A 13,897-nucleotide genomic window follows, 5' to 3' on the forward strand; every position below is an offset into this window, starting at 1 on the left:
AAGCCTCAGAGAACTGACTAACGTGATGGCTCTCGCTTTTATCTTGTGATCCACAATGATTTACACCCATGACTTAAGACAATTCATGTTAACTTCTCAATGTACAAAGGGGGCACCAGTTTCATGAACTGCTGTAGTTTATACTGGCCAGCAAAATCTAGAATGCATGGTGGGGGTGAAATACTTCTGATAAAGGATATTGAGTGCTCCACCCAACCTCCTCTCCACAGGGAGGAAGAGAGTTACCCCTCAGAGCACTCCACTCAATCGTTAATACAGTCAGGTTTTCTGTCGCCAATGCCATCAGCCTTCTTTGAGAACGAGGGACAGAGGTCATACCATGGTCACTGAGGTTGGCTTCTTTTCAGTTAGAACTCTGTATCTGGAGTTGCGCTCTCTTTTCTCACCACCATGGGAAGCACATCCCTGGCCAGAGCCTGACAGCGTTGCTGCTTCTGCAGGCTTGGCGTCTGACTTCATCACAAACCTTCTTGCCTCAGAGGAACAGATGGCACAAGTGTAAGACCCCAGGAGGAGCTGTGGGTCCTGGTTCCCATGGAAACTCAGAACACCACAAACACTCAGACTTCTCTGTGGTGTTAGAGCTGCTTTCATGGACGGGCGGCATAGTTAATGGAATAAACGAATCACTTCAGTGGTCCAAAGACACAGGATGTGAGGAAGATGGTGCTTTTGCTGGGCGTGCCAGCATCTGCACATCTGGGCATGCCAGCATCTGCACATCTGGGCATGCCAGCATCTGCACATCTGGGCATGCCAGCATCTGCACATCTGGAACTTATATGCTGGGACACTTTGGTGTCTCTGTAGAGCAAGGACAGTGAGCAAAGACTTCGAAGGTTTAAATCCACGTGGGCTTCATCTTCTGGGTGAAAAGAATGTGGTGTACAGAAAGAAGGGCTGGTATAATCCCTGGGGTGCTAAGCTCTGTCCTGGATGAACAAGAGAACCATAGCAGTGTCCTGACAACTCCCCATGACCTCTGGACTTTGGGATCTCTGTATTCTCACTGGCTATAGCCCCAAACAGGTCAAGTTCTGATGGATGTGGAATCTGAAGATTGTGGCGTGTGAGTTATAGCTGTAAGTTGCCAGCAGTGTTTGTCATGTCCAGAAAGGGACTGTTCCTGTCAGGTGGGGCAGGATGGAAAGGTGAGAGGTGAGCACTTGTGACAAAGAGCTGGGCCAGGAAAGGCTTAAGCTGTCTTCACAAAGTGAGACTATTTTCAATGACAACATACAAGTTGTTTTGCAGAAAATCAAAACACAGTTCCATCAATGGAGAAAAAAAATGTATTATTTGATGTTTTCAAAACTAAAGGTGGTGGTTTCACCTGGTACCACAGAAGCTGTCTGAGGTCTTGGCATGGGGACCACTCCACATGCTTCAAGGACTGCTGTCCCTTTGCTCCAGAAGCTGGGGAGATAAGTCTGTAGGCTCCAGCAGCCCTGAATGAGGACATGAAGAAAATGAAAGAGGAAAAACTGGCCCAGAACAGATGCAAACATGCCTGTTTCTCTACTTCGGATGCCTAAAGTCTTTGACTTTTGCATGGAGAAGGCTTGATGATGTTTATGCTGATGATGGAATGAGACTACAGACTGTACTCAGGATCATCACAACACCAGGCGCATACATCTGTGTGTGACTCTGTGCAGGCCTGATGGGTGGGGCAGACTGCTTGCCACCAAGGAGAGAGAATATGGAAGCCCTGGGTAGTCTGAGCAAGACATCAGAAGTCACACAGCAACAGCCACGACCAGCGCTGTCACCTTACCAAGTTTCCCTCCCATGGATTTAAGGTAATTAAAAGAATCTTGTTTCAAATATTTAAAATGTTTTACAGAATGATTTGGCTTTGTAGGAAATGTCCTGTGTGATTTGTATCATCACAGTAAAAACCATAATCGATGTGCTCATCATCTAAGCCACTGCTGGGAGCATGGCAGACCCTTATGAAGCCCTGTACAGGGAGGACACAGGGAAGCCATTTTGTCCCATTTATAAAACACAGTGAGAGAGAACCTCATGCAGAATCACTGGGGTCACTCTTCAGAGGATTTGACTAAGGATTTTCATCTCTGTGACATTTCAGATCCATACCTGATGGGATGTGCTGTGATCCAATAAGCTTTCAAAAAGGAAAAAACCATGACTGTGGAAGACATCCCAGTACATTCTGTCTGTGAATGTGCAACAGTTCAAATCACGTGATGCAGAGCAGGAGACGCAGTGAGAGAGAACTCATGAAGCTGTGCTGTCCCGGCACCTAATTGTGCCATATCAACAGAAATGAAGCAAAACATTTTAGCCAGAACTTAGACATTTTACATAAATTAACAGGCTGCTTTGAATTCCCTGAGATGGTCCATGCCCTGAACTATTTATTGTCTGTATTAGTGTCAAAACAAGTGATCCAGACAAAGTCTAGTCTGTAAGATTTCGGATACTATATTGTGTGACTTTTCCTAATCAACAAATGACTGAGTGCAGATAAGGCACTGAAGATAGACTGGGGGGCGGGGGTTGGGGGAGAGTCCATTCAAGTCTAGCCTGTGAAGCAATGGGTTTATTGGAGTTACTTACAAGAACCAATGCATTGGAGAAGCTGGATTTCTCCAGAAGGATCTGTGATGAAGGGCCAGTCTCAGACAGGGAAGACTCCCCTTCTGTGGGTTTGCCTGATCACAATGGTGGCCCTTCCACAAGAGGACAGCATTGGGTCACCTTTGCCGCTAACTTACCCCTAAGTAGTTGCATCAGTAAGATTAAAGATTTCCAGGCCAAGAAAAGAAACTTTTGTAGAAAACTGTAATTAATATATTTGAAGAGTGGATGACAGGCTTGAAGATTCTTGGCCTCATTTATTGTCTGTCTTCTTCTGAAAGGTAACTGTTTGGGGTTACATCAGGACTGAGTTGCACCTAAATCCTGGCCCCACATGTTTATATATATATATATTGATCTATTATTCTACAGGAAACCCAGGAAGTGAGAGATGAACAGTGAGAAAGTTGCTAGAATCCAGGTCAGTGGAAATAAATGGTTCTGAGTGACATGATACCGTTTCTCGTCATGCAAATCATGTCCCACTGCCTGATCCTGGGTTACCGTCTCCCAGCGGAAGCTGGCTGTGTAAGAGTCAAGCAGACTCTTTGCTGCTCTTTCCCCAATGTGCAGAGGGTTCTCAAATCAGAGAGCACTAAGATCTCCCACAAACAAAGAGGCTCTCCAGGCCAAACAGAGTACATGTAACATTCCTCAGGCAGTGGGACTGGGTTGAGAGCACATCCCACAGAAAGGATGCTATAGCAAGTCTTTTTGTTTGTTGTTTGTTTTTTGGTTTTTCAAGACAATGTTTTTTTGTGTAGCTTTGGTTCCTTTCCTGGAACTCACTCTGCAGACCAGGCTGGCCTCAAACTCAGAGATCCCCCTGCCTCTGCCTCCTGAGTGCTGGGATTAAAGGCATGCACCACTACCCTGCTCTTTTTTGGTGTGTGGGGGGGGTGGCAGGGAGGGGGGGTGGGAAGGGGGAAGGGGGGTGGGGTGGGGTGGAGGGAGCAGGGGTTGTTCTGTGACGCGTCTTAATGAGATGAGTGAAGCCCTCTCATCAGCTACCATGTTCTGTAGGGCAAGATCCCTTTAGCTGCCAGTCAGCACAGGGTGCATCCATCGGTGCAGGCCACTTTGAATGCCTCTTCCTCAGGCAACTGGGAATCACTTCAACCTGCGCTGCCTAGTCCTCTCTGGGAAGACCCACTAAAGGTAGGTGGCACCTTCTGGCGGCAGCACAGATTAAGACATGCAAGAGGAAAGGTTTTGGTTTCGCCTGCTTGCCTTCACTCTCGCTGCTAAGGTCGTCTGTTTTGCTGTTGCTTGGGCAGTTGCTGCTGGTGCTGTGGCTCCCACTGTATTCTGTCACTGATATTAGAACCCAGCTTCAAGCTTCCAACGTGAACTGATGACCTGTGGCCTTTCTGGATTTCTCCGGTCCTCCAGTGCCAAAGAGGGACTGCTGAGACATCCAGCCTTGTGGACTGAGAAACTGCTAGGTTCTTGGCCCCTTTGGTGAGAGACAGTGACTATATATTATCCAGATCTACTTGTATAAACCAACATAATAAATCCCCTTTTATGTGTGTTCTTGCTGTTGGTCTCTTTCTCTAAAGAGCCCTAATACACACCCTTCAATGCCCCTGGTGACTGCTGACTCCAGACTCCAGCCTACAAGAGCAACCTGAGGGCCAAGACTTGGGAGAAATTATGAGGCTATTGGTAAGGGAAATCTCCTTAAAGCCAAGACCATAAAACAGGTTCAAAGCTCCAGGAAATCTAATATCCATAGAATGTCCAGAGGTCCACGAAAAAGCCGCTCACCTATCTACCATCCACAGTTCTGAAAAACAACTTCTCTAGAGAAATAACTCACTTCCCCATTCTGTCACTAATGAAACCCTGCTGAGACCCTACACTGTGCACTCTGCTCTAGCCTGGGTCATGGCGCCCCCTTGGACTAATGAAGTCTACTGTGCCATGAAGATCTTCCTATATTCCATGTTTTGATCCACTTTCTGAACTCAGTTCCCACCACTGCCGTTCTTCCAACCATAGAAGCTGGACAGACGAGAAATGCTCCCAGAGCCACAGATGGTGTTCTTGTCCTTGGTGTGGGTGGACACAGTTCGTACCCCTTACTTGGCATTCTTCATGTGTTGCTGGAGGACTTCTCTCCAGGTTCCACCAAGCCCCGCAGTCCCACAATCCACGTATAAAATAATCACTCAGACGCTTATATTACTTATAAACTGTATGGCCGCAGCAGGCTTCTTGCTAACTGTTCTTATATCTTAAATTAACCCATTTTTATAAATCTATACCTTGCCATGTTGCTTGTGACTTACCAGCATCTTCACATGTTGCTTGTCCTGGCGGTGGCTGCAGTGTCTCTCCCTCCTTCTTCCTGTTTCCCCAATTCTCCTCTCTCCTTGTCCCGCCTATACTTCCTGTCTGGTCACTGGCCATCAGTGTTTTATTTATATAGAGCGATATCCATAGCATTCATGGATTCATCTTTGTGTGTATATACATTTGTTTTGCTTTGACCAATGGAATTAAAACGAAACAACAGCAAAACCCAAGGACCCACTGGCCAGTGTGCATCTTCTTGCAGTGTGAAGGTAACGCTGTAGCATCAAGGAGTCACAATAAACACCTGCTAAAATAAGCTTAACTGACCACATGACTGTCCAAATGAAGAACAGAAAGTTCATAGTTGTTACAGTGTTACCGAAGATGCCCTAACATGGAGTGTGATTGTTGCATCAGTTACATTTTGCACTGCTGGAACAAAAACAAACAAACCAAGGAACAAACGAACAAAAAATCTTGAGGAGGGATGTACTTTGGCTCACAGTTTTAGGATACAGACCATCACCATGGAGACTAGAAGCAAGAGGCAGCTGGTCACATTGTATCTTTAGTCAGGAAGCAGAGAAAGATGGGTGCTGGTGCTCAGCTCACCTCCTTTTGATTCAGCCTGGGACCCCAGACCATGAAATGGGGCCATTCATAGTTAGAGTGGGCCTTTCTAATCTTTTGATCCAATTTAGGAGCCCTCATGTGTGGAGATTAATCTTTCCAATGTCAATTGGTCCTAGGGTAGAGAGTATGAAATGCTGACATGTGCTGCCCACGCTGGGTCAAACATTAACCAGTATCCCTTGAGAACCTGCAGGTGTCAGGCCCCCGCCAACAATGCAGTTGTAAAACAAAGGAATTCTGTGTTTGTGATGGACGCTTTGGGGTGAAACGGGAGAAGGCACACCACCTTTTCACACAGATAGTACATGGGTTCTGCAGTCAATTTCCTTGGAAAATAAGCAACATGCATTTCTAGAAGCATCGTTAACTCTACTTTCTCCATCTAGCTTGCCAAGTACTCTTGTTGTGAAATCATGGTCTCTGAACCTGACTGTGGCTTTCACCGAGAAGGAGCTCAGTGGAAACCCAGAACCCCCAGCCCCATCCTGAAGAGCAGAATGTAAATGGAACTGCCACACAGTACTCTGTGTGATCTGAGCAGCTTAATTTGATTGTGATTTTAATATGACTCCAAATTTCCTTTGGTATTTATTTGATCTCATATTCATAAAAGTCGATGAAGGAAAATGGATTCCCTTTGAACCTAAAAGTTAAGGAATATTTGAAACTCTATGATATCTGTCAGGTAAGCATAAAACTACTATTAATCAAGTACAATAAAAACAACAGCAAAATGTGTTCTTTGTTGTGCTAATATAGAGCTCAATCGCCTTGAAGAGTCTTCCCACCATGCAAGAGCAAAAATTAATATTGTCTTTTCAATACATGCTGGCTGCATTGAGCAAAGGGTTCCTTTTAGCACACATTCCTTCACTTTCTGCAAGGGTCCTATTTAGTCTGGAGCTCTGTGGCTCCTGGCTTGGACCCTCTTTCTTGCTAGGACACTCGATATCTGCCAGGACTTTGGCTCAGCCTAGGAGGCCCTGTGTGATGGAGAAAGGGACTTACATGGCTCCAGGGTAGCCAGAGGTATACTCTCAGAACCAAGCAAATGAGCTGGAAAGGAGGTTCAGCTAGACGAGAGAACCCTTATCGAAGGCTGTAGGTGTGAGGACACGCTCTTGTGGGGATGTGTGTGAGGCCAGAGTTGACCTTGGGGTGCTGCTCTTCAGGGACTGTCCACCTTGTTTCTGCAGACAGGCATTGTTGCTGGAAGCTCTGCATTCTGAGCCACAGGCAGGCAGGGAGAGACACTGGACCTGGCGTGGGTTTTTAAAACCTCAATGCCTGCTCACAGTGACACACCTCCTCAAACTGTTCATCAGCTGGGGGTGACGCATGCAATTATATGAGCCTATGAGTGACGCTGTCATTCAAACCACCACACCTTCTCAAGGCAAAGATTGTCTTCACAAAGACCAGCTGCCCACTCACAGGCGAAGTGTGCAGTATGTGACTGTACAGTTAGGTGGAAACAGGTCTGAGAAGTAAGAAAATGGCCACCAGCCCTGCCTGAAAGGCACAAGACAAGCACAGAAAGGCGACCCTAGACTGCATGGCTGGGAGCTAAGTTCTGTGCAGCGTCTACACCTACACCACACCTTGGAGTCAGGAAGGATGGTGAAAACGACTATATGAACCATGGAAAGGGCTTCATCTTCTTATCTGGAAGGTTTTGGTTTTTTCAACAATAAGTGAAGAACTCCTAAAATAAGGCTTTTCTAAATTGTCTTTTGGGCTTCTGTAGAAAGCAGCTTGTGTATGTGAAACCAACTCACTAACAAAAGGGAGCTACAATGTCAGTAAAACCCCAAATTTCAAATCTTAAGATAGATTATGTAATCATTTTAAATGAGTGGGAGCTAACTTGCGATCTGTTCCCTGAGATGCTGTTCTATTAAGGATATCTGTTGTTCTTCATGGCACCAGAGACATTTCTAGTTTGGGTCATTTTCCAATGGATTCCTTGACCTGTGATTCAGCTAGGAAGGCGATTTCCCTCTGGTCAGAAAAGAAGATCTTAAACCTTTCCAATTATCAGAATTTGAGCCAGGGGAGGAGGTGCATGCCTGTGATCCCAACACCCAGTATATCAGTACAATTTTCAAAGACAGCCTACTCTACATAGCAAGTTCTAGGCCAGCCAGGGCTACACAGAAAGATCTGTCCTAACAGAGCCCCAAAGAAACCTGAAGGCCATCTGTACAAGGGATATTCCATAGTCTATGAACACTTCCCTCCCCGCCTTTGGAAATCTCGCTTCTTCTCATTGTCTCGTGGACTGAGGGGCTTGCTCCACATCTGCACCTCTTATGATGTCTGTCCTCTGCCAGAAAGCAAAGCTGTGGACTATCCAGCTTCAGACTGGAAACAACCATGAGTCAGAGTAACCTTTCTCTGTGTAAATTAGTTGCCCCCAAGAATTCATTAGAATAGCCAGAAACTGACTAATACATTTATGTATATAAAGAGAAGTAGACTTGTAGTGGGTATTTGTTCCTCCGCTGGCCTTGGCGTACCAGCCCCTAGGGTATGGCCTCTTGGCTAGCTTGAGATCTGGGGAGCACATAAGTGGAGCCCCTTCCCTCTCATGCTCTTGGATGGTGAAGACTGAGTCAGGCAGCATGAAGCAGCGTGGGACCAGGTCTCAGCCTTCCAGGGACTCGGAGACTAAATTGGCCTTATCCTGTACCATGAGTTGTTCCCCCATATAATCCATTAATAAATATTCCCTTTCTCAGTAATCCATGGATTTCATGCATTATAGACTGGAGTTGAAGACAGAAACATTTTATTTTCTGCCTAATATTATTCTACAGTTTTGAGATATTCAATGTATAGTTGCACATTAAAATTCCATATTCCAACTACTCAATCTCTTGGGGCTTGATGTGTTTTGCAATTAAGACTTTTTTTTCACCTTAGAGAGCATCCCATGAGAGCTGAGAGTACCCTATTATCAGTTGTTGAATGTGTAGGTATAGGTAACAGATTGTAACCAGTCTACACAAATTAAAGAATGACTTAAAAGTAAAAATGTATATGAATCTCAATTTCTCAAGAAAGGTTTTTGTTTGGGGGTTTGTTTGTTTGTTCGTTGTTGACTTTTCAGTAGCAGATAAGGAATTTTGAGCCTGCACCAGCCCAAAACACTAAGGGATATGTGCATTGTTTCTTAGGCAGAATTAATATGAAACCCAGAGGATTTGACTTCCATTCCTGGTGAGCATGCACTGTGGTAAAGCTCCAGATGAGACACGTTGACCAAAGGCACTTTCCCTTTCGAAATAACAAAACATAAGTATTTCTGTTGCAGTAACTACAGAGACAAAATGTGAGTGCAATTTTGAAAGAACACTGGGTCACCATCACAATAAAACCTGGATTTGGACTGGGATGGAAGCATTTTCTCCACATGTGACAGAGAGCATAGATACCAGCATTCCAATCTGAAGTCTGAACAGAAAAGAATTCCTATGCTTTGTGTTTCACAAATCTTCCACCCTGCCTCTTTGGAACAGAATTACTTTATGAAAGTTTCCCATGAGGATCTCAAAGTTTATGTCTGGAATTTAAAAAAAAAAAAAAAAAAAAAAAAAAAAAAAAAAAAAAAAAAAAAAAAAAAGCTCACATTTTAGATGAGCAGAAAAGCAGATCACAGGCAGATCAGTGCAAAATCCAGAGGAAGCCAGGAAGACTGCAGAATTCCATGGAAAGGGAACCCAGAGATTTCATGTCAAGCTTGGAGGATATCTGCTGCTAATGAGCTTGTAGCTATTCAGTCAGCAAGTTATAAGTGGGTACATAGCAAAAACAAGATAGAATTACAATAGCACAAAGAAGGCCACATGAGGTCTTTCAGAGTCTTACAGTGGAGATGTAGTGGGAGGGCCTAGTTGCTAGGAGAGAGCAAGCGCCCTGAGTGGAAGTCTGTGTGCTGAATGGCAGGGGCAGTAAATACCGGTTAAGTACCTGGTAACCCAGCTATACCACTCCGGAACATCTACCCAAACGACTGCACATCTTGTTGCAGGGATATTTGCATATTCATGTTCATTGCTGATCTTTCCAAAGCAGCAAGGAAGCAGAATCAACCTGGATGTCCACCACTGAGGACCAGATCATGAGAATGTGCTTTATGCACACAGTGGAATTTTATTCAGTGGGAAACAAAATTAAAATCCTAAAATTTGCAGGGGAATGGGTGCAACTAGAAAACATTACATTGAGTGAGGCAACCCAGGCTCAGAAAGACACATGCTCTATGTTCTTTCTCTCATACATGGGTCCTAACATCTGCTTGTTAAAGACACGTGTGGGGGGTGGATGGGAATACATGTGGGTACTGGCCAGGAAATATAAAGAGGCAAGGGATGGGGGGGGGAAAGAGCACTTAAGGATGGAATAAGGAAGACAATAGAATGCATGAGATATTAAAGTATAAGTGGGAATGGGGGGCAAAGCAGGAAAGGGGCAGGGAGATGAGGGGGAGGAGGGGCCGCAGGGGTGGAGGGAGAAATCAACCACAACAACATAGGTATGGAAACGCCATACGGAACTCTTACTCTGCAGACTAACTTTAAATACTAGTTTTTAAAGTAGGTACAAAGGGACGGCTTCGGGCATGACTGTGCTGTCAATCCTTCACTCACTTGTCAGGGTTCCGTTTGAGCCTTTGATGAAAGACGGGGCACAGATTTGTTTTCAGCAAGCCCCACCCGCCATCACCAGCCCTGTCATCCACGACACTTGGAACCAATAAAGTCGCTGCTGCCATTACCTAAAGCTGTGGGAGCTCCCTGAGGATCCTGTGACTGTGACAAGCTCTCCTTGAAGACACAGACAGTGGCTTCACCAATTACCTGCCTGTGTGCCACTGAGGCTCTGACATTCCCTGGTCTGAGCGCAAGACCCAGCCACTTCCTTTATGTGGTCATAGAGCCACAGTCAGATGAGGGGAGGGCTCCGTCAAGACAGCAGTGGGCGGCTCGGAGGCTCTGGAGTGCTGCATCTGTGGGCAGCGCAGAAGAGCCCACAATCAAGCTGGGTGGTGTGTTTGGTGCACAGCAGAGGTCAACTGCAGGGCTCTGAAAGGACCTGTGGAAAGTGGAGTGCAAAATGTCTCGCCGTGAAACTGTGAGACTCTGGGTCAGGATAAGAGGTCTGGAAATATTCTGTAAGGAATGAGCATTCATCTTCACTTAGGAGGAGGCAGGTCAGAGAATTGGGGAAAAGCGGGTTTGGGAAAATCCAGGGTATAAGTTTGGCAAGAGTAAACAAATCACTGGGTAGAAATACAAGGACTGATATCTACATTTGAGGACCAGAGAACTCAACTTGGGGCACTTTGAAGACAAGTAGCAACAAAGAGGAAAGGCAAACTTAAGGTAACATCTGGGAGAGGGGAACCTTCATTGGCTTGCTGGGCTTTCAGTCTCAGGGCAGAGCCAGGCCAACAACAGGTCTGAAGTGCTGAGGCCAACTGAACTGTAAGTAAGAGACCAGAATGCTATGTCCCAGTGGTAGTGTTCAGCAGAGGTGAGAGATGGAACTCCAAACCCAAGACCTAGGTACAGACCATGAAGACCAAAGTGGCTAGCTTGTCAAACTCTGGAGCCCCCCTCTTTCTGTAGAGGGGCACTGACTGGCCTTCATTTAACTTTCAAATGCGCCTTTGCTTGGATGCTAAATTAAATACCTGCCCATCTAAGACAAGTTTTCAAGACATCAACATTACTATCTAGTTGTGTGTAAAATTTTATAGACTATACACAAGAAATCATGGACTGAGGACTTAGTCCCAGAATACCAGCCATATCTAGTACCAGACACACTGAAGATTCTCATACCTCTGTGGATGGTTACTGTTGATCATCAACTTGACATGATCTAGACTAAAAAGATGAGCATGTCTGTGAGGGATACTTAGAGTAAGCTGATGGAGGAGAGGAGACCCACCCGCACTGTGCGGCACCGTTCTGGGGTTCAGAACTACATAAAAAAGAGGAAGTGAGCTCAATACCATCATTCATATCTCTGTGATCCCTCACTGTGGATAAAGCAGACAAGCCACCGCATGCTCCCGCTCCCACGACTTCCTCACTGTGATGGACTCTATCCCCTGAATCGTAAGAGGAAATTAACCCTTCCTATCCTCAGTGCTTCTAGCCAAGTATCTTGTCATAGCGACAAAAGATGCAACCGATACAGTTCTTGTCCCTTTTCTCTATACACCTCTCTCAAATGATCAGAACACTTTTAAATTAAAAAAAAAAAATTGTCCATAAATAATGAATGGGCTCAACTTGTGGTTCAATTAGAGTATCTTTCATGGTTCTGATCAAGTGCATGTATTCTGAAATTCCTGATGTAATAATTTAATATTTATGAATTTTAAAACTTCATTTCCATTAGCACTTGGATCTGATGCATATTTTATTTATGCAGGTTTCCCTAAGCTTTGATCAGGGAATTTTTCAGCAAAATAAAAGAAAAGAAAGAAAGAAAAAGAAAAGCCTTAGAAGTCTGAGTAAAATAAAGGAAACTGATAAAACTGAAATACAGCTGTGAATAATAAGTGCTTAAATAAAACCCCAGGTCTGGAGAGATGACTTCAGTTGGGGAAATGTTCATAGTGAAAGTGTGGGAACCTGAGTTTCAGCCCAGAATCCACATGAAAATCTGGGTGCGGGTACATCCTGCATGGGGAAAGCCAGGGAGGCTGATCCCTGGAGCTTACAGGCCAGCCTGCCTACCAGACTCAGCATGCTTCACACCAGTGAGAGGCTCTGTCTCAAAACACAAGATGGAGAGTGGCTGGGGAAGATACTTGAGGTTAACCTCTGGCTTACACACAAACACACTAACACTCCTCACAGAGTGTGACATCAGGCGTCACGGTATGGCTTCGGAAGGCACAGTGAAAACGAAGGTGGAATTTTCAACCTCTAAGGTGTTGCAGTCATAGCTTATTCAATATTTTCTTCTTTTAGAGAGACAGGAACAAAGAAGAACACCATCCGATGAACAGGTTTTACTCAGCACAGACTGGCACAAAATACAGGAAATAAAGGTTAAGGCAGCAGCTGAGGCTGTCCCCCGCTGAAGGGGCTCTAGCTAGCCTGTGCATGGCGAGCATGGCTCTGGCAGCCTTGCCTTTCTCCCCCATTCCCTCTGCCTTGCCAAAACCCATTAGATTACAGTTCCTAGAGCTAGCCACCAAGGTCTAGTCCCTCCTCCTGAGGCTGACTACCAAGGTCCAGCTATCAAAGTATTGAAATCCAGCAATCAAAAGGCCCTTTGACTCATCTAATTAACACTCCCAATTAAAATTAAACACCTTATCTTAACATGGAGTTTCTTCTTTCCCCTTTATAAACTGCCATTTTCCTATGTGCCACGTCTGTCTCCTCTGTACCCAGAAGCAGTCCTTTGTCCCTCCAGAGCAAATCTCCTGCCCCTTCTCCCTGGTTCCCTTCCCCTTCTCCCTGGTTCTCTGTCTTCTGTCTTTGTCTCTTATTCCCTGCCCTTTGTCCCTCTGGGGCAAAAAAAAAAATCCTTTGTGCTGAGAACTTGGTCTTGGGGGTCCTGAGCCAGTATCCATCTCTTACACCCACCCCTTCACCAGATGTTTCTCAGTCTCCAGATGCATAGGAAAAGGAGTGTGTGTCCCATGCACACAGTTTGGCGTACCAGTTTACCTACCCTCGTGTCTACCACCAGCAAAGCATCATTACGTGGTCCTCTTGGTGACCTCACCTCTGCGACTCTCACGCTGTCCTCAGCAAGGCACTTATCTCTCATGCATCACCTATTACACTCTGTGTGGCCATTTTTTCGGATGCAAATCTAAATGCACCTGTACAGGCCGTGCAGGGAGTTCTTACACCATGGAATTGTCTTGGGGTCAAGAATGTGAGAATCTCAGACCTGAAAATCAGACGCCTCAGGGACAGACTCTTCCCAAGGGAGACTCCAATGAGCAGATCAAACACAGCAAAGGAGAGAGAATGAAAGCAGCGAAGATCAGAAGTAAAGGGTCCAGAAATGATGGATCCACATCTGTCATCATGCCCTGGAAACACATATGAAAGCTCCCTGGCCAGACAGTGAGCTCTGAGACTGGGGGCTGGAAGGATCTGGTTCAGTTCTACTCTCATAAAATAAAGAAAAAAATTACCTTAAACATGAGCAACAGAAAGAATTCCAGGCAACTCTTCCTCACTCACAGCTGCTATGAAATGAATTAAAGACAAAATCCTGTCTGAAAAATAAGTGCTCTCTGAGTCTGAGGGTTTATTACAAACTCTAAATGCACGCATCCTGCAAAAGTGAG

This window comes from Peromyscus leucopus, chromosome 19 (genome assembly GCF_004664715.2).
Source record: "Peromyscus leucopus breed LL Stock chromosome 19, UCI_PerLeu_2.1, whole genome shotgun sequence".
In the NCBI taxonomy this organism is placed as follows: domain Eukaryota; kingdom Metazoa; phylum Chordata; class Mammalia; order Rodentia; family Cricetidae; genus Peromyscus; species Peromyscus leucopus.